Source organism: Macaca thibetana, chromosome 8 (genome assembly GCF_024542745.1).
Source record: "Macaca thibetana thibetana isolate TM-01 chromosome 8, ASM2454274v1, whole genome shotgun sequence".
Classification (NCBI taxonomy): domain Eukaryota; kingdom Metazoa; phylum Chordata; class Mammalia; order Primates; family Cercopithecidae; genus Macaca; species Macaca thibetana.
In genome coordinates, this window is record NC_065585.1 from 9,044,226 (window position 1) to 9,066,013 (window position 21,788).

Here is a 21,788-nt window from a genome sequence, read left to right on the forward strand (position 1 = left end):
TGGTTTGACCTGGAAGGACAGCTCAACTTGAAATATGGGGCTTCAAAGTGATAAGTATATTTAAAATATTTCTGATTGGCAATTGGTTGAAAGAGTTATTATCAATAAAAAGTAATGTCTGGGTTACAATAAGGTTTCACCATGAAGATGAAGCCTTCGGGTAACAGGCGTCAAAGAGAATAGACAAAATGTTTCTTATTAGACTTCAGGTCTGTGTTGATGTTAATGCCAGTTAGGTTTTCCGGAATTCCAAAATGGAAGAGAGTATAATGAGGCATATCTGACCCTTACTTCCCACCAGAGCCTCAACTAGTTTTTCAGGTTAACTTTGGAATGCCCTTGGCTGAGAGGATGAGCCCATTCGTATGGTTGGGGCATTAAGAATTTTATTTTTGGTTTACATGTCAACCAGGTATCCAAGCCAACAGTACCCTTCTCTTTATAAGGTTTTACACTGTAATTATAGTAGGAATATGAGCATGATGCAAATTGAGTTTCTTCTATGAAGTAATGATCATCATTTCCACTTCATTTTGTTGGATAAAGTAAATCACATGCTCAACTTTAAAGAAACAGAAAAAGTGTGCTCCTGTCATGTACACTGAAGAAAGAAGCCTGAAATATTTGAGTTGCCATAAACACCATAATCCACAATCACTGTGGCCATAATCATAAGCGTGGTATTAGCATAACATTCAATGGAAGCCCTGATTTCAGCAGAGGTGAAAACCAGGAAAAACATTCATTGTCAGTCAGGTCAGTGACAAAAGGCCAGGTGACAAATAATATCTGAAGTTAGAAAGAGAGCTGACAAGCTGCTCTGATAATCTTTCCGTTTGAGTCAAATGAGTAGTTCAGTGCATCTTGATAGTTCAGGAAGCAGATGTTCAATTCTGACACGTGACTAGAGAAAGTCATTCTGGAAAGAGAATAGCACTAAGGTGAGTGGATATTGGGTACTTACCGAACTCCAGAAGAGGTCCAGAAAGCACCAGCAAAGAGACAACCCAAATCAGGGTGAAAAAATAGTTCTCATGATCCAAACTAAAGTGTACTGAGCAGTAGAATATTTTTTAAAAAGAGGATGAGAGGTAGAAAGTTAGAACTAGTATAAAGAATGGGCCAACAGTTATATATCCAAAGTAAAAGAGTAAATAAGGAGAAGAGCATAAATTCCCTTTTATAAGGTCCTTGCATAAGGATTAGTGGAATGCTGATAGTAGAATTTGGAAAGTGCTAAGCATGCCCATGGGCTTCATACTACCATTCAGGGAAAAAGCCCAGTCTTGGTGAGGAACCAGAGGGAAACTGAGGCAGCGATGTAATCCTAAAGAGGAAGCAACAGAGGGAGTATGAGACAGAGAATAAATGCCACAGCAGAGAAAAACCTGTGTCCTGAGGGCAACCCCTGAAATCATAAAGATCCTCATCTCACTAAGAGACTCATTTCCTGGCTGGCTACAATTTTTCATACATTGCTTACCTAATCCTGTCTAGTTGATCTGGTTTGCATTGGCTGAAGATGATGAAATTGATATATTCTGATAAAAACTTGGAAAAGGTTAGGACCTGTAAGCAAAACAAAACAAATCAAATAAGCAAGCAAGCTAAGCCCAGGAATTAATTCTAAAGCATTTCTTTCTTTTTTTTCTTCGAAGAAACCACCAGCAAAACATTATTTATTGCCCTTAAAATATGTGTAGCAGAGAGGCATAATCAGGAACAAAAGATAATTACTTAATTGACACACTATTTCAGTTTGTTGGTGAAGGGAGCATGATTGCAGGGCAGTTGTTGGCACTGTTGCTTTCATTTTCACCAGTACATGAGAAACTGAAGCTGGAAAGGCAATGACTGAAACCCACTTCTATCACATGAAGAATAAGTGGGATGTATTCTGCACTTTATTAGTCTGTATGTGTTGTGTGTGTTGGGATTTTAAGTTAGCTGTAGTTTAGACACATTCTCCTAAAAAGACAATTATTCTTTTATTTACAAAAATTTACAAGCATGTCTCTTAATAAAACAAATTTAGAGATAGAAATTAGGAGGTAGTTTTTTGCACAAGATGTTACCAAAATACCAGGGGTTCTATCTAGGTCCTGCTGCATACGAAACATAAAGTCAATCACTGAGATGATAAATGTTGCCAAGGAAGAAAGCTTTAATTGGGTGCTGCAGACTAGGAAATGGGAACTCAGTCTCAAATCCATCTCCCTGACTGACTAAACCTAGGGACTTATATAGCAGGAAAGAAATGTAACAATGTATACGAAAACAGGAACTAGGGAGGGGCAAGGAGGCATCTGGTGCAATGATCTGGTGAGTTTCAGTTCCTCAATACTTCTTGAAAGTCCTTTCCTGAGGAAGGAACTCAGATAAAACAAATAGAAGTTTCAAGCTTTAACAGCAGAAGGGTAAATGTCTATGTTTATCCAAAACCAACTGTCTGTAGAACTATTAGGCCAGTTGCAAAAACAATAATAGTGTCTCTATCAGTTCTCTGGACAGAAGATCTTGAAAATTCCCCAGAGCAGTGGGAGAAGATGGTTTAAGGATGAATAAAGAGGGCTGGGCCAACAGCATGATCAGTCAGATAATATGGGCAAAGGCAGCCAGTGGAAGCCAGCTCCTGGAAACACAGCTCACCCTTTAGTCATTTCTTACCTGCTCTATTCTGGGCTTAAGCATCCTTCATTATCCTTGGGGCTTAGCCAAAACATTTGCATAGAATAGCCTTATGTTGGTGACTTGGGAAAGTCTAAATCATGTGACCATTCTCCATTTTGAGAAGAAGCAAGGCAGAAAAGAGGTAGCAATTTCTAAAGGTAAAATGGAAAGTAGGATGAAGGAATAACCAAGAAACACAAAAACTTTTGGAAAAAGAGCAGAAGGCAGGATGTGATCCCTCTTCCCACCCTGAACAGCCTCAGGAATGTTGGAAAAGATGAGGGCTTTGCCAGTACTCAGGATGGGGGCTCTAGAGCAGAACACTAAACTTCCAAAGTGAAAGTGACTGAAGTCTGGATGAAAAGCTGCACTTTACACTCATAAACTTTGTGCTGAATTTTTGTGTATAAAGGCACATTTAAGAATTGTAAGAAATATACAGTTGCCACAAACTGGGAGGAATATATAGTTGCAGATAGATTCTGCCCAACTTTCTGAATTGGGCTTGGCTGAACACAATAATCCCGGGAATGCTGAAAAATGACCACTCTGCTCTCTGAGTCAGTGAACTTGTTCTCCTAGGACTTTTCTATTCATCTATCCTGGACCCAACCATAAGCCCAATTGAATTTTGTAAGGTAGTTACTGCCTCTTGAGAGCTCCTCATTATAGGAGTAGATCACACTAAATTAAGTGCTCTCTTCACTTTACCTAGTCTGGGTGTCTACTTTGACAGCTGCCTACCTACTATCCATCGACACTTATTGCTTCTTAATTGAACAGAGGTTTTGTTAAGGCATTTACTCCTTCACCTTGTGGTTCAGGGGACAATGATGGCATCACCAGTTTCACTGTGTAGATAATAACTCACAAATACTGGAGAATGTTGGGGATGACTCATGTACTGTAAAGGAAGCTGGGCCTCCTGAAGATTAGAAATGGGAATAAAAAGTCAAATCAGTCACCAGGGCATCACACACACACTCACACTTTTTATCTCTTCTCCTCACTCTTCCCAACATCCCCATCTGCTCTGAAGACAAGCACATAACCCAATTGTGTCCCCCTTACATTACCGTGGCTTCACATATTCTCCCAGATAAAGGACACACCAAAGACCAATGAGACTCTGAGTCCCAACTCCAGATCCCCGTACCTAGAGGCTGATTGGCAGAGTTTGGCCTGCTGAATCATTTCCGACCCAATCAGCTGTGGCTTGAAGAGTCAGACTCAGAATCTAAGGGCTCCCAATGGTGTGTTCTCAGGGGCAGAGTAGATGATGCTAAGAAGAAGCATGTGAACAGGAAGAAGCAATGAGTGTTTTTTAGTGTTAGTTGTAGTCAATCCATAATGCCCAGGCACATTCAATAAACCGTTTTATTTAATTTTCACATAAACCAGGTAGCATAGGTATTACTAACCCATATTACAAATGAGAAATGACAAACACACCAGCCAGGGTCCCAGAAAGGAATAGATGACAACTCCAGCATGACAACTCCAGCAGGATTTATAGAAGCATCAAGAGATGGCTATGACCCATGGACCAACCATAGTGGGCCTCCTTAGCCACTCCTAAACTTAAGGGACAGGGAGAGAGAGCAATGTTCCAGAATCTGATGGGAGCTGCGGAGAATGAAGTCCTGATGGGAGCTGAGACCTTAGATAGAAGCACACGGATGCTGCCAAAGCTCTGGCCTGGTAGGGAGAGGGCAAGAAGAACTAATACTGTGGCCTGTCTCCTACCTTCCTCCAATCTTCTGCTGGAGCCTGCCAGCAGCAACTAGAAATCAGAAAGGGAGCCCTGGTAATGTATTCCCCAAAAGAAAGCCTTCCAGGGCACCAAGCAGAGTGAGTTGAGAAAGGGATCTGGTGGGCAATTGGAAAATGACCCCAGACAAGGTACTTGAGATACTTAAATAATGTGGCCAAGGCTGGAGAGTCAATAAGAGGCAGAGCCAGCTTATTAACACAACTATAACAGGATCCCCAAACTGCGCTCTTCTCCAAATATGACACTTCTTTGGTGGGAGCTTTCTAACACCAGCCACTCACTTTTCAGTCATGGAAGCCAAGAGATAGAAAACTGATGTGAGCAAGCCTAAGTAAGGATCACAGAGCCAAGTTGAGGTCCAGTGCTTCTCGGGCCTTACCATGCAACACTCCTCATTGTTCCCTCCTCACCCACCCTTATGTGCTAATATCCAGCTACAGTAAATGACTTGAGGTACCATTAATGTCTTTCTACTCAAAATGTAGTCTGTGGAGCAACTGCATTAGCATCACGATGGATCTCAGAAACGCACAGTCTCAGGTTCCATCCCAGGTTCCAACCTCTGTTTAATCAAGTTCCCTAGATGATTTGTGTGTTCACAAATGTTTAAGAAGTGCTGCCCTAATGCACCATGGAGTCCTTTCTTTATCTTTGAGTGGTGTAACACATATAATATAATGTTTTAATTTGTCCAGACATAATTTTTTTAAGAAACTCCCCTCTTCAATATAGGGGGAATGCTAATTATATGGCCTGTTTCTTCTACTTCATGGGAGTCAGATGATTCAGGCTGGCCTGGGTGCACAAATCCCAGAGTCCAGAGATTAACTCAAGAATAGTGCTTAAAACAATAACTTCACTGGCTGAGTGAATAAATGACGGAGCAAGTGAGTAACCGTGTGGCCTTAGCGGGGCCAATTAAGTCCTTTTTTGGGAACTGATGTGGATCCTGGCAGATGAATCACTTGTATGAGGATCATTCAAGCCTGGAGCTGTGTAGGGACTGTCATTTGCCTAAATTGGAAGGAAGTTCAAAGATAATAAACAATAAAATTTTGAAAAGATGTGTAAGAGCAAGCTAATTGAAGACAATTGTCTAAACTCTGGACTGAGCAATACCTTCACAGTTCCCTGAACTCCCCAGTTATAGCAGAAAATACACTTTTGTTTGTGCTTAATCTTGTCCTTTCTGGCATCTCTACCTAGCAACTGAGTGATCCCAAGCTAACTCCACTGAGTGTTTTGTATTTATATTTATCCTCTGGACATAGCTTAAGTGTCACCTCCTCTGGGAAATCTTTCATGACACCCCCTCCCCAAGTAGAAAATAAGAGCCCTGTCTCTTTACCAATATGGTCTTCTGAGTATATCTCTGCAATGGTACTTAAACCATGTTATCACAGCCCCTTGTGTTTCTCCCACACAACTGTAAGCGAAGACCCAAGGCAAGGAACAGAGCCTTCTCTTTTGTCGTTAAAACGCCAGCATGTTGAAGAGTGCCTAGCACATGATGGACACTCAATAAATTCTTTTTAAAAAACTGCACTGAAAATAATTCTCTCACATTCTCGACATACACAGAATGTGTTCTTAATCCCTGTGAAAATTGCAAGTTAGTAGTATTTCAGCAGAATTGGACCAATTCCCCTGATCCTGCCCAATAAAAACAAAGGAACAATATAATCACCCACTTTTTTCAGCTTCATTAAGTAGGGAATTGGAGGTAAAACTAGAAGCCAGACAGCACTTGGGAATGTGATACATGCCTTTTAAAGGACTTAAAAAGAACAATTACGAAGACAAGGTTGTGCAGTTAAAATGAATCTTAATTGAATCAGTCTGGAAAGAGAAGCCTGAATTAGATTTCAAGGAAAGTTTAAGGGATTCTTCATAATTGAGTAAGTTAATTCAAAACATTCACACTCCAATAGTTTCATCCACTCCTAAGGCCTGATTGAGAAGACTGAGGAAAAATTAGTAAGAGACACCTGTATAAAATTCACACACATAGTTCACTCTTCTTTCCTGGATGAACTAGGATCTGCAGTGGTAAAGAAATCTGGTGGTGAAGTAAAATGGTGTCTCAAATTAATGACTGGGGAATCAAAAAATTAACAGAGGCCCCATTTCCAAAGGTAAAATCAATTAAAATTCCAAAAGCCACATTAATACACTCAAAGCCTGAAATGAAAAAAACAAGTTCAATTACGTGCCTGAAGCACCATAAGCATAGAATATCTTTATGCACATCTAAAGCTTACTGGCAGGTACATGCTATAATAGGATCAGTTAAAGGGGATATGGGAATGAGGCAAAGTGATGATATTAAGTATTACTGAAGAAGGGAGGACTGGGAGGACTCTCCAGAATAAAAGCCAGCTTATGTAGTTCAACAACAACAACAAAAATGGTTGAGTACCTACAGTGGGCACGTCTGTGTTAGACACTAAATAATTCAGGGACAAAAATGATTACTTCAACCTACACTATTGCGTGATTTTTTATTATCTGCCCCTAAAGCTTGTTGAAATGAAGTAGGGTGCAACTAACTTAGTAAGGGACTGTGAATATACCTAGAAGAGCTGAAAATAGCCCATGCACTGTAGAAGTACGTAGTCCTGGAGACGATATAATACATGACTGCTAACATTTATCAGGATTTGAAGCCTACCAGGCAAAAGCAGCATGTGACTTCTCAACAAAGTACATTTGGTAAACAGATTAGTTCTAATTCAGGGAGATAGAAAGTGACTGAGTGGATCACTTGATAGGTCGATTAATCACCCTGTAAAGTTAAACAGCATTTCAGTAGGAAGCAAAATAAAGAGATCTCCAGATAGAGAAACCAGCAAGAACTCCCAGGTAGAGCGGTGTCTACATACCGCTGGAACATTTTTCCCAGACCAAAAAATACACTTGATTCCATTTATAAACGCTACAGGACAACTATTTCTACTATGACAAATTCTTTAAAAATACTTTCACATAATTTATTTTATCTTCTTTATAATCACATAAGGTTGGTAGAACAAGGGATTTTAATCTCATTTTACCTATGAAAAAATTAAAATTTACACCAATGAATTAAAAAATGGCACAGCCTAATCGAAAAGTTTTCCGTCTTCAAATCTAATGCATTCTGCTGTTTTACAAACCAGCAACATAGGAAAATAAAACAAAAAAGCAGGCCATAAGCGTAACTAGAACCACATTATGTAATATCTTTTGGGTTCTTCTAAAGAGATTAGAATTTAGTGTATGGATATTCAATTATCATTATTTTATTATTATTTTAATATTTTGAACAGAGACTATCAACTTCAGATCTTTGCAAATCTGCTTTTGGAAAGATAATGTGGGTCAGTCATTGTTTTTATATATTGTTTTGTTGGTTCACACGTTAATCTCTAGAGGACTCTCAAGACACTCTCTACTCTTATCCCTGCTTCACCTGCCTCACAGAAGAAAGCCCTGACATACGTTGTGGTGGGCAACTAGAAAAACTCCAATGACCCTGTGTTCGTTGATCGGGGTACCCTAGCCCCCTTGACTGTGGGGTGGAGTTGTTGACTCACTGTTAGCAATTAGAATGCCAATGAAGGGATAGAATGCCACTTATGATTATGTTCAATAAGGCTGGCTTCTGGCCGGGCACGATGGCTCACACTTGTAATCCCAGTGCTTTGGGAGGCTGAGGCGGGAGGATCACCTGAGGTCTGGAGTTCGAGACCAGCCTGACCAACATGGAGAAACCCCATCTCTACTACAAAAACAAAATTAGCCAGGCATGGTGGTGCATGCCTATAATCCCAGCTGCTCAGGAGGCTGAGGCAGGAGAATCACTTGAACTCGGGAGGTGGAGGTTGCAGTGAGCCAAGATCACGCCATTGCACTCCAGCCTGGACAACAAGAGCGAAACTCCATCCCCCATCTCACCAAAAAAAAGACTAGCTTCCATCCTAGGCAGTTCTTCTCAGTGTCTCAGATATCCTTCTCTGGAAAAGGCCAGTTGCCATGTCGTGTGGGAGTCCTGTGGAGAGGCCCATATGGTTAGGGATCAAAGCCCGCACACAAGCCTTGTATGTAAGCTTGGAAGTGGATGCTCTCCTCTAGGTCAGAACTTTAAATTAGACCACAGTCTTGCTTGACACCTTGATTGAAACCTCACGAGAGATTGAACCAGAGGCACTCAATTAATTTATGAACAGAGTACTGACCCACATTAAATGTCAGATAATAAATGCTTGTTGTTTGAAGCTGATATGTTGGAGAGCAATTTAACACCGTCCCTCTAGTGCTGAACTCATGATAGAGTTCTCATGAGATACGGTTGTTTAAAAGTGTGTTGCATCTCTCCCATCCTCTCTTCCTCCTGCTCCAGCCATGTGAAGTGCTGGCTCCCCCTTTGCCTTCTGCCATGATTGTAAGTTTCCTGAGACCTCCTCAGAAGCCAAGCAGATGCCAGAATCAGGCTTCCTATATAGTCTGTGGAACAAGTCAAATAAACCTCTTTTCTTTATAAATTACCCAGTCTCAGGTGTTTCTTTATAGCGGTGAGAGAACAGACCAATATATGTATGTATTTGTGTGCTTATATGTATGTATATGTACACACACGTATGCACACATATATGTATATGTACACACACGTATGCACACATATATGTATATGTATACACATACACACACCCTTGAACTCTAACTAGAGAGTGAATGTATTGTATCACTTAAGAATGTACGGGTTTTCTTAAAAAATACACAGAAGCTACCCTCCCAGTGAGCTCTCTATATGCATTTATCACCCAAGAAGCAGGGTGCCAACAATTTCTAACAATGTGGAACTAGAGTCAGACAATGATATATGTCACCCAATAGGTCACACATTACATTGCACAACACATCCAAAGTGGAAGTTCTTTGTGCTGGAAGCTCACAGTTGGCAGCTTCTTCCATGCTCTGCTCTCAGGGCCTCTTCCCACCAGCACACTGCCCTGCTTGTTCATTCCTGTTCCTGCTGTTTCTTCCTCCGTGCTGCAGCTAATTCCACTCAAGTGCCATGTGACCTTTGGTTTTTCTACACTTGGGAGCATGCAAGTAGCAGCAGTGACTGCTGAAGAACAAAGATGCTAGCCTGGTTGGAAAGGGCAGAAGCTTGGCCAAATCCCAAGTCTGGTTTTTACCAGCTAAAAGACTTGTCTAGGCTCTTAACTTGTTCTCTACTTTTTACCACATGAGTAATCTTGAACACATCTCTTGACCTCTAAGAGGTTCTAAATTCATGATGTTATCAAAAGATTAATGAAGAACATCAAGCCAAGAGTGGTGGCACATGTTGTGGTCCCATATACTCAGGAAGCTGAGGCACGATGATCATTCGAACCCAGGAGTTCACATCAATCCTGGGCAACATAGCAAGACCCATCTCTAAATAAATAAATAAGTAAAAAATCTATGGAAAGCACTGATCTCTGTGAATGTTCATTTGTATTGTTGTTGCAGTTTTATTATTTGTATATGTCAATACATATATACTAACATATGCCTCTAGGGTTATTGAGGGAATTAAATGAGATAGCCTATGCAATGCAACTACTATAAGGCAGACATCCTGTGGAAGCTCAATAAACATTATTTTAGCTTCCTTCCCTTCCTTTTCCTTTTCTTCAGAAGTCTTCCAAAAGGTAGAAAGTTATGTCAATAACAGAAAGAATAAAAGATAAAATATATCCAAAAGATCATGACCAGCCCCTGAAGTCATTCCAGAAAGCTATTGGCTACTATAGCTGCCCTAAGACAGTCTTCAGATTCTTCAGAGGGGTTGTAACTGTGCCCTGTGCTTCCTGCCAGTTTGTGAAAGTTCCTGATTTTCTCCACATTCAAGGACAGAATATCTGACTTTTCTTTACAATAAGAAGAACAACAACAAAAAAAGAATACTAGTAGGAAACAGAATTTCTTCCAAAGACCTTCAAAGCCCAGTCTTACTTGGAACAAAGTACGCTGTGATTATACATTTATTCAATAAATCTCATTGTGGCAAAGACTGGTAGCTGTTCACCAAAAATTAAATTTTTATTTAATGGGATAGAAGTGTTGCTGGGACATGTCTGCTCAGTCAAGAACTGCAATCCTCAGCCCCTGCTGCATGATCAAACAAACTTGTAATTGAGTTCTGGTCACTAGTAGGAGCAATTTATATTATTTCCTGGCTTGGCCCCACTCAACATCCTCCTGGAGGAACCTCAATTCTTCCACTTTCCCATCTGCCTGCCAGCTGGATGTTAACAACTACCTCAATCTTAAAAACCAGACTTTTAAGATGAGAGCTCCACCACTGGTTTGGTTCTCTGAATAAATGCATTGAACAAGCTACCATCACCACCATCACCAATCAACATGTGTGTGAGGAAGAGACAAATTTCTATTTTTTAGAACATTGAGATTCTTTGTTGTTCTGTCTGTTATAGTCCCTAGGATCAAAAAACTACCTATCAGATACTGTGCTTATTACTTGGGTGACAAAATAATATGTACACAAAACCCCAATGACACACTGTTTACCTACATAACAGACCTGCACATACGCCCCTGAAACTAAAAAAAAAAAAGTTAAAGATAAAAAAAACCAACAAAAAAGTAAATACATCTATTGACTATAATGTGTCAAGAACTTCTGAGCACTGATTATAAAATGATGGACAAAATAAGAATGGCTCATGCCTTCCTGGAGTCTCAACATAGAAGGATAAATCAATAATTTGAAAAGTAATACAACACTACTGCATTTAGTACTGTATTTACAGGGATTTGAGAATCTTGGATGATACAGAGTCTGGTTCAAGCAGTGCTTCTAATCAGGAAAGCAGCAGTGTCAGAGTTCTAGGGGAACAGCAGATTCAGAGCAAGCCTCAGGCCATCAGGGTTTATGACCTATGCACAGAATATTTACCGCCTGGCCTCAAATGAGCCTGAACCCGAGCAATAACCCCTGGCCACTCCTGATCCTGTCTGACTGCAGGATTCATTACCTAACACAGGTGTGAATGAGCAACATATTTCTTTGGTATAATTCAGTAACAGGACCACGACTTGTCTGTACTGTAAGTATTAATAACATCCCTTAATCTTTGCTGAAAATGCTGAGAAAGACACGTTTTCTTTCCTGTGAGGCTTTTCAACCACGGGATGTGGACTGAGGTCAGTTTATGGCCATCCTTCTACTGCAACAAGCCAGCTTGCCCAAGAACAAAGCCAATGCATATAGAAAATCAGGGCTGAAAGGTAGAGAGCTATGCCAAAATGCATTTTTCAGGTATACGAGCTATGTTTCCCCCAACTTTTAAAACAACTTGAGCCATTTCTGTCACATGAAACCTAAAGAATACCGGGGAATACTTTCTTACCTATCAATTGTGTTCATTCACTAATTCTTACAATACAATTCATTTTCCTGAAATAGAGTTTCAACATAACAAAGTGACAAAGGATATGAACAGACATTTCTCAAAAGAAGACATTCATACAGCCAACAGACACATGAAAAAATGCTCATCATCACTGGCCATCAGAGAAATGCAAATCAAAACCACAATGAGATACCATCTCACACCAGTTAGAATAGCGGTCATTAAAAAGTCAGGAAACAACAGGTGCTGGAGAGGATGTGGAGAAATAGGAACACTTTTACACTGTTGGTGGGATTGTAAACTAGTTCAACCATTATGGAAAACAGTATGGCGATTCCTCAAGGATCTAGAACTAGATGTACCATATGACCCAGCCATCCCATTACTGGGTATATACCCAAAGGATTATAAATCATGCTGCTATAAAGACACATGCACATGTATGTTTATTGCGGCACTATTCACAACAGCAAAGACTTGGAATCAACCCAAATGTCCATCAGTGACAGACTGGATTAAGAAAATGTGGCACATATACACCATGGAATACTATGCAGCCATAAAAAAGGATGAGTTTGTGTCCTTTGTAGGGACATGGATGCAGCTGGAAACCATCATTCTTAGCAAACTATCACAAGAACAGAAAACCAAACACCGCATGTTCTCACTCATAGGTGGGAACTGAACAATGAGATCACTTGGACTCGGGAAGGGGAACATCACACACCGGGGCCTATCATGGGGAGGGGGGAGGGGGGAGGGATTGCATTGGGAGTTATACCTGATGTAAATGACGAGTTGATGGGTGCTGACGAGTTGATGGGTGCAGCACAGCAACATGGCACAAGTATACATATGTAACAAACCTGCACGTTATGCACATGTACCCTAGAACTTAAAGTATAATAATAATAAATAAATAAATAAATAAATAAATAAATAAATAAAAATAAAAGCCCAAAAAAAAAATAACCAAGTAGAAAGAATGAGAGTATTTTAACTTTGTCATTTAATTGGCATGTAATCATGTACAAGTTACCTAATGTGGTAGAAGCCAAGAATCCATTATTGAGTGAGTGAATATAAATATAACAGTATCTAGGGTTGCTGAGATCAAAGAAATGAGATTGCTGGATTCAAGTTTAGACACATGGTGGAACGAGTTTACACTATAACATAAATGTCCCTCTTACATATTGCTTAGAAATAACAAATAAATGCCCCTCTTACATATTGCTTAGAAATAATAAATAAAACAAATTCTTTAAAAAAAAACATACATAAGTGAGCACAAAATCCAAAAGGGAAAGAATGAAGACCCAGGTGCTAGAAACTGGCGTTCTATGGCGATTGTTAAAAAGTCAAGAAACAAGAGATGCTAGCGAGGCTGCAGAGAAATAGAAATGCTTTTACACTGTTGTGGGAATGTAAATTAGTTCAACCATTGTGGAAGACAGTGTGGCCATACCTCAAGGATCTAGCACCAGGTCTAATACGATTTGACCCAGCAATCCCATTACTGGGTATAGACCCAAAGGAATATAAATTATTCTACTATAAAGACACATGCACAAATATGTTTGTTGCAGCACTATTTATAATAGCAAAGATATGGAACAAACCCAAATGCCCATCAATGACAGGCTGGATAAAGAAAATGTGGTACATATACACTATGGAATACTATGCAGCCATAAAAAGGAATGAGATCATGTCCTTTGCAGGGACATGGATGAAGCTGGAAGCCATCATCCTCAGCAAACTAACACAGGAACAGAAAACCAACACCGCATGTTCTCACTCATAAGTGGGAGTTGAACAATGAGAACACATGGACACAGAGAGCGAAACAGCACACACCAGGGCCTGTTGCAGGGTTGGGGATGAGAGATGGGAGAGCATCAGGACAAATACCTAATGCATACAGGGCTTAAAACCCAGATGACGGGTTGGTAGGTACAGCAAACCACCATAACACACGTATACCTATGTACCAAACCTGCACATCCTGCACATGTATCCCAGAACTTAAAGTAAAATTTTAAACAAAGAAAAGAAAAGAAAAACTGGCATTTTAAGTTGATCTTGAAATGTTGGGCTAAGAAATACACATGAAACGGGAGTCCCAGGGCTGGATGCAGGGATGCTAACTCCAAAGAAGAACGGAGGACTTGCTATTTGACTATGGTATTGGGAGACTTTTAAATGAGTTCCCTCCATAAAGGTAAGGCCTAAGAAAACAGATGCCTAACTGAAGGACGGAACAGAGCAAGTGACGGCCAAGGAAAGAGGGAGCGAAGTATCTCTCTAGCCAGGCCTCTAGGTGGGGAGAAATATAAGTTCATTCATCAGAAGTTATTAAAAACCCAAACCTGCACGAAGCGCTGGTATAGAATTCAAATTAGTTGATCTGAATTGCTCTGTATTCTCTAAACACATATATTAACAAATTAACTTCCCTCAGATTTGGAATGCCCCTAGAACACCCAGGTAAAGGAAACTCCAAATTTTTCTGAGGCAACATTTTCGAGATCCAAACTTATCTCTTCAGCACCCACAATAAAAATATCCCCTATGAGAACATTTACTCTGATATTAATATTTGGACACCAGCTTTATTTTAATATAGGAAGTACAAATACTAATTAAATGAATTCGGAAAGCATTAATATGGTGAAAGATGACCTTTATAAATTATAAAATGAATAATTCACCAGAAAGATACAATAATCCTGGACCTATACATATTTAAAAATACAGACTTTAAAAGTAAAAGCAAAAATGGCAGAGAACTGATTAAGTAAAGACTACTCAATGAAAGGTTTTAATACATCACTGTAAGAAAATTATAAATCAATCACAAAAATATACTAAAGGTATAGAACAAAGATTGACAAATGTTTCTTGTAAAAGACCAAAAAGTAAAAATTTTAAGATTTATAGGCCACATACAGTCTCTACAATATTCTCTCTTTCTCTGTTTTAGTTCCTTATTAGCTGGGCGTGGCAGCACACGCCTGTAATCCCAGCTTCTCAGGAGGCTGAGACAAAAGACTCGCTTGAACCCAGGAGGCGGAGGTTGCAGGGAGCCGAGATTGTGCCACCGAACTCTAGCCTGGAAGACAGAGCGAGACAAAAGAGGGAGGGAGGGAGGGAAGGGAAAGGAAAGGAAAGGAAAAGAGAGAGATCAAGAAACAGAGAGAAAGAAATGGTAGTCAAAGACAGCCCTGAAGGGCAGCAGAGGAGACTTAGAACATACTAGAGAGAAGGAAAACACACAACGGGGTGACAAGTAAGAAAACAGTGCCTAAGGTGAAAGGAAGGAAGGGACCATGAAGGAGAATGAAGGAAGTTTACAATGTAAGACACTACTCTGGTGGACAATTCTTTTTTTTTTTTTTTTTTTTTCAGTGGTGGATTTTTTTTTTGTTTTTTATTATTATTATACTTTAAGTTCTAGGGTACATGTGCATAACGTGCAGGTTTGTTACATATGTATACTTGTGCCATGTTGCTGTGCTGCACCCATCAACTCGTCAGCACCCATCAACTTGTCATTTACATCAGGTATAACTCCCAATGCAATCCCTCCCCCCTCCCCCCTCCCCATGATAGGCCCCGGTGTGTGATGTTCCCCTTCCCGAGTCCAAGTGATCTCATTGTTCAGTTCCCACCTATAAGTGAGAACATGCGGTGTTTGGTTTTCTGTTCTTGTGATAGTTTGCTAAGAATGATGGTTTCCAGCTCAACCCAAATGTCCATCAGTGACAGACTGGATTAAGAAAATGTGGCACATATACACCATGGAATACTATGCAGCCATAAAAAAAGATGAGTTTGTGTCCTTTGTAGGGACATGGATGCAGCTGGAGACAATTCTTGCTTTGAAGATTTTAGCCAGGTTTACCAAAGATTTGTTGGATCTGCATTGTACAATTTGATTTTTACTAATGCTAAATTCTGCTTTCTCTTTCTTCCCGTCGTAGGGGTTGATTCTTAATTCACATCCTGCACCCTAAACTTTGTCTTTTCCAGGGAATTATAAATGGCTGGTATTGGTAGTAGACCAAGTAAAGCAGAAGCTTACTGAGTTAGATTATGCACCCTATGTATGGCAATGAGGACCTTATGCTGGTGATACATGGAACACAGAAAGCCCCTGGCACAAGGGAGCTGTCCAACTGCTAAAACATGCACAGGTGGTGCATTCATAAGGCATACTGCTGAAAGGGAATTCATTAGAAGGTGCGGTAAATGTACCAAGCATTTGAAGTACACAGAGAAAAGAGTAGCTTTAAAGATAATGCTGTCAAATAGTATTGCTAAGCATCACTGAGAGATTACAAAAGTATAATGAAGAGCTTAGTGCAAGTGTCATGGTATTCAAAGTTAGAGGGCTCCATTGGTTGCATACAAGAAATCTCTCACATTCTCTGAGAGAATATGGAGGACAATGAGGACAAACACCAAGACCCAACAGCCAAACTGAAGCAATGACCTTGAAAGATAATTACCCAAAAGGAATATTGCATTCTGGGAAGCGGGAAGGTCAGAGAGTAGGGTCAGCTTCAAGGATATAAAGAATGTAGAAGTCATGGCCCCTTCAGTTCTCACATTAACAACAGTCTGGTCCCTGAGGAAATCAGATGGATTCTGAATGAAGTCTGTAGACGAGGGCATGAACAACCAAGTAACAAGCCTGGTTGTAACCAGCATGCTAAATGTGCTTTTGTTGTTGCTAGACTAGATTAATACAATCTCAGGTACATGCTATAGAGACATTATTTTGGCAAATGTGTTCTTTTGTATTTCAGTCAAAAGAGAGGATAAGACATAGTTTGTATACATACGGAATGGGTAAAAATACACTTTAACAATATTACCCCAGATCTATGTTCACCATCTTGTCTTCTGTTACAAAATAGTTTAAAGAGAGATGGACCACCTGTAGGGCACACAATATTATTTTAATCTATTATATGAAGGCATCATGCTCATTGGACAAAGTGAGCAAAAGGTGGCTTACATGCTGGCAGTCTTGATGAAACTCATGTGAACCAGAGGATGAGGTATGAACCCGGGCAGTTTTAGGGGTTTGCCACATCCATTAAACTGTTAGGGTCCCAGTGGGGCAGAATTATGTGAAACACTTACAGCATTAAGTGGGCCCAAAGCAGAAAAGAGTTTGCAGCAATGTCCAGGCATTAATGTAAGCAGCAATGACAATTAGGCTGTATAATTTAGCTGACCCTTGTATTGGAGATGGGAAAAGATGCTATGTGAAGCACATGGCTTGCTCAAAAAGGAGAACTACAATTCAGTGCCCTGAACTGGGAACAAGATCAAGTCAACTGTGGGAAAGAATGTGATGACTTAGGAAACAAATCCTGGTGAGCTAATGGGCTATGGTAGAGACAGAATGTCTAAGCATGAGACAAGTGACCATGTGTCTGAAACTGCATCATGAACTGTTTCCTTTCAGACCCACCAAGTCATAAGGCCAAGAGCACAGTGACAATGCATCATGCTTTCAAAGCAGTACCTACAGAATTTAGCCTGAGCCAGACCAGAATGCACAAGCAAGATGCACGAGCAGATATTTCATATGTCCATGGCTCCTACCTGTATTGGACAAACACTCTTGTTTTGTCAGATATCTTCTATGATCATAGGTATGGGAGATCTTGGATAAATATCTTACCTAGAAGTAAAAGCCTAAGCTAAGCTTACAGGTGGCTTGGTTCAGTGTGTTGTGTGTGTGCATGTGTGTGCACACGTGCAAGGTGAAAATGGAGAGCAGCCTCATTTAGAGATGGTCTTAAGGATAATGACAAAAGTCCTCTCGGTGAACAGAGCTTCAGGCAGTGCACATGGTCATCCAATTTGTGTTGAAAGAGAAGTTCCCCAATATTAAAATAAATAAGGAGTCATGAGCAGTAGTGGATAGTCTGGCCAACTTTCCAGGGGCTTCAAGAGAAGATCGTAATATTAATAACAAAGAAATTTGGATGGATATATAGAAATGGTAATAAGTTGTAAAGTTCTCAGCATTCACTAGAGAGTATTTACCGTAGTAGAGACACTAGATAACCAAATAAACAAAAAGGCCCAGCAAGCCAGCTAATATCAGCTAGTTGACCTCTGTCCTTGGTCAGCCCAGTGCTGACTCAGGAATGAAATGTCTACAGTGCCACAGGTGGACCTTATGCATGGGCCCAATAGCACACACTCACCAGGTTTGATCCACTCCTGTTACCAGATATAAAATCTTGCAGCAACAGAAACAAATGCGAAGCTTCAATGGGAGACAATTTCTGTAAGGGACCCTGAAGCTACTTGGTGATCATCAGACTGTATTGAGCCTCTGTTTCCTAAAAGGGCCAGTAGTTTTTTGTCACAGAAATAGACATGTTTGCTTTTACTACCACAGGACCTTAGGCAGCATCATTACTCAATGGATTTTGGAGCATTTGACCATGTAAATCCAAGGGATCCACTTTACAGAAAAAGAGTTGAGGGAGTCGGTCTATGACCATGGGATCCTCTGGTTGTACCAAACTTCACCACATAGAAGCTTTTAGCCTGATCGAATGTTGAACTGGCCTGGTGAAGCAGAGCTGAAAACAATAAGTCAGAGTCAATACTTTGAGATCACTGCATGCCATCCTCCAAGACCCGCTATATGCTTTGAATCAATCTGTATGGCATTGTTCTGCCAATTGGAAGAATATATGTCCTGGTAATTTAGGGGTAGACACAGCACTTACAGCAACCCACAGAGAAAACTGGTGCTTCCTATCCCTACAACTATAACCTCTGCAGGGTTAGAGTCCCTGGTTCCCAGATGTATATGTGGAAGTACATCTGAGCAGACAAGAGATAGACCACGGTAGATACAGAGATGTGCTGCCTTCATCCTTTCGAAAGAGGAGCCTGCTGCCCATCTGCAGGGAGTGCTGCTCAGAGACGGCCACTAATAGCTTCCCAGCATTTAACATAACGTCTGCCCTTTTGTCACACACACACACGTGTTTATTTTTCCACTGTAACCTATGCAATCTGTACTTGATTGAATATTGATTTATAATATTTTTACTTCAAAATACAGTTATACATTTATCGATATGACTAAATATTCTACAATATCATATTTGCAGCTATATTAAATTCTAAAATCCAAATACCATAGTATATTTATCTGATTTTGATGTTTATTTTTTTATTTTTATTTATTGATTTATTTATTTTGAGAGGAAGTCTCACTCTGTCACCAGGCTGGAGTGCAGTGGTGGGATCTCGGCTCACTGCAACCTCCACCTCCCAGGTTCAAGCAATTCCCCTGCCTCAGCCTCCCGAGTAGCTGGGACTACAGGCGCGCACCACCACACCCAGCTAATTTTTTGTATTTTAGTAGAGATGGGGTTTCACCATGTTACCAGGATGGTCTCTATCTCCTGACCTTGTAATCCGCCTGCCTCGGCCTCCAAAGTGCTGGGATTACAGGCATGACCCACCGCGCCCAGCCAATGTTTATTTTAATTGTACTTTTCCTCTCTATGTAGAGCAGGTTATGAAGTTCTCCTACAGACAGCGGCACGCAGGGATTCTCAGGATACACTTGGAGAGGACTCATATTGACTAAAAACTTTACCATAATTAAAGTTGTAGGGTATTGTTAAAAATGTAGGGATAATACATTGAAGACAGAGTAAACTCATTATATCTGTTTATTAATCTTACTCAAAACATTCTTGACTTATGAATTTAAATACCACCTGCTATTCTTGAATCTGTCTTCTTTAGCCCTGAGAGAGTCTAGCCCCAGGTAAGATGGGCCAGAGCAGATGGGGCCTTTCTAAAACCAATCTCTGATGGCCCATTTCCCCATCTTAATTATTGGTTATAGGAGCAACTGCACAGCATGAAAAAATAAAATAAAACTTACATAATTCTGTTTCTAATTTATGCTTGCAATAAATTATGATTGGGCTTAATTGCTTATGCCAATCACCAAGTTATGATAGGAGGAGAATGACAATGTATTTCTAAAATAAGACATTATTGAGATTGTCAGTGTACTAAGCAGATCAACTATGAGAAAGTGCAGAATGACAGTTTGCATATTATCAAGCACTAGCTGGCAGGACTTTGTTAAAACACAGAAACTGCGGCCGGGCGCGGTGGCTCAAGCCTGTAATCCCAGCACTTTGGGAGGCCGAGACGGGCGGATCACGAGGCCAGGAGATCGAGAGACGATCCCGGCTAACACGGTGAAACCCCGTCTCTACTAAAAAATACAAAAAAACTAACCGGGCGAGGTGGCGGGCGCCTGTAGTCCCAGCTACTCGGGAGGCTGAGGCAGGAGAACGGCGTAAACCCGGGAGGCGGAGCTTGCAGTGAGCTGAGATCCGGCCACTGCACTCCAGCCTGGGTGACAGAGGAAGACTCCGTCTCAAAAAAAAAAAAAAAAAAAAAAAAAAAAAAAAACACAGAAACTGGCCAGGCACGGTGGCTCATGCCTGTAATCCCAGGACTTTGGGAGGCAGATCCCGAGGTCAGGAGATCGAGACCATCCTGGCTAACACGGTGAAACCCTGTCTCTATTAAAAATACAAAAAAAATCAGCCGGGCATGGTGGCGGGCACCTGTAGTCCCAGTTACTCAGGAGGCTGAGGCAGGAGAATGGCTTGAACTCAGGAGGTGGAGCTTGCAGTGAGCCTAGATCATGCCACTGCACTCCAGCCTGAGCAACAGAGTGAGATTCTGTCTCAAAACAAAACAAAAACAAACAAAAAAAAAACCCACACACAATCTATGGTTTTTCGTATTGGGGTTTCTATTTGTGTTCCCTATTGTTTCTCTGACCCAAAACACAAAAACATGTCATTTTAAAAGCCTTGATCGTGACATTGCTGAAAGCAGAAGAGAAGATTCTCTGAGAGGCCTCAAGGAACACAAACATTCTTCTCTCACTAGGTCAAGCCTTCTCTGATAAGTCAATACAGAGTAGTGGGGAAAACATGCTTCTGTTCAAAACTGATCCACTCTCAACTTGCTTATCAGCAATTTAGACACCAGATATTTGTCCTTTAGGGACAACCTCTGAAGGCAATGTGATGATTACATGTACTACCAAGGAAGATGGAGAAGGTGGATATTATGGACAAATTTTACAGTAAAGTGCTAACCTTAGTCTGGTTAGGCTACTATAACAAAATACCATAGACTGGGTGGCTTAGGAATAACAGATTTATTTCTCCTAGCTCTGGGGGCTGGGAAGTCCAAGATCAAGGTGGTGGCAGATTCTTTGTCTGATGAGGACCTGCTTTTTAGTTGACAGAGGGCATCTGTGTCCTCACATGGTAGTGGGGGCAAGGCAGATCTCTCAGCCCTCTTTTATTTATTTATTTATTTATTTATTTTTTTTTTTTTTTTTTTGAGACAGAGTCTCGCTCTGCTGCCCAGGCTGGAGTGCAGTGGCGTGATCTTGGCTCACTGCAAGCTCCGCCTCCCGGGTTCACGCCATTCTCCTGCCTCAGCCTCCCGAGTAGCTGGGACTACAGGCGCCCGCCACCTCGCCCGGCTAGTTTTTTTGTATTTTTTAGTAGAGACGGGGTTTCACCGTGTCAGCCAGGATGGTCTCGATCTCCTGACCTCGTGATCCGCCCGTCTCGGCCTCCCAAAGTGCTGGGATTACAGGCTTGAGCCACCGCGCCCGGCCAGCCCTCTTTTATTAAGGCACCAATCACACCATGTATGATCCCTGTCATGATTTAATCACCCCCAAATGCCCCACCTTCTAATAGCTTCTCCTTAGGGGATAAGATTTTAATATATTAATTTAGGCAAATACAAACATTTAGACCATAGCACTGCTAAATATACTGTGGTCCAAAATGAAATTAATGCAAATTTTATATAAGCTCATTAATAGCCAT

The 21,788-nt window shown here is 40.8% G+C and overlaps 1 long non-coding RNA gene across 2 annotated transcripts in view; it reads right to left on the reverse strand.

Moving 5' to 3' along the window:
- LOC126961340 (uncharacterized) overlaps positions 1-21,788 on the reverse strand; it is a 51,463-nt gene that overhangs the window by 18,873 nt on the left and 10,802 nt on the right. Inside the window, exon 1 of one of the 2 annotated variants that reach the window (XR_007728272.1) lies at positions 1,484-1,571. The exons of the other annotated variant lie outside the window; for it this stretch is intronic. This is a non-coding gene — a long non-coding RNA (uncharacterized LOC126961340). Of the gene's footprint in view, positions 1-1,483; positions 1,572-21,788 lie in introns of those variants that run through there. 2 annotated transcript variants of the gene reach the window in all.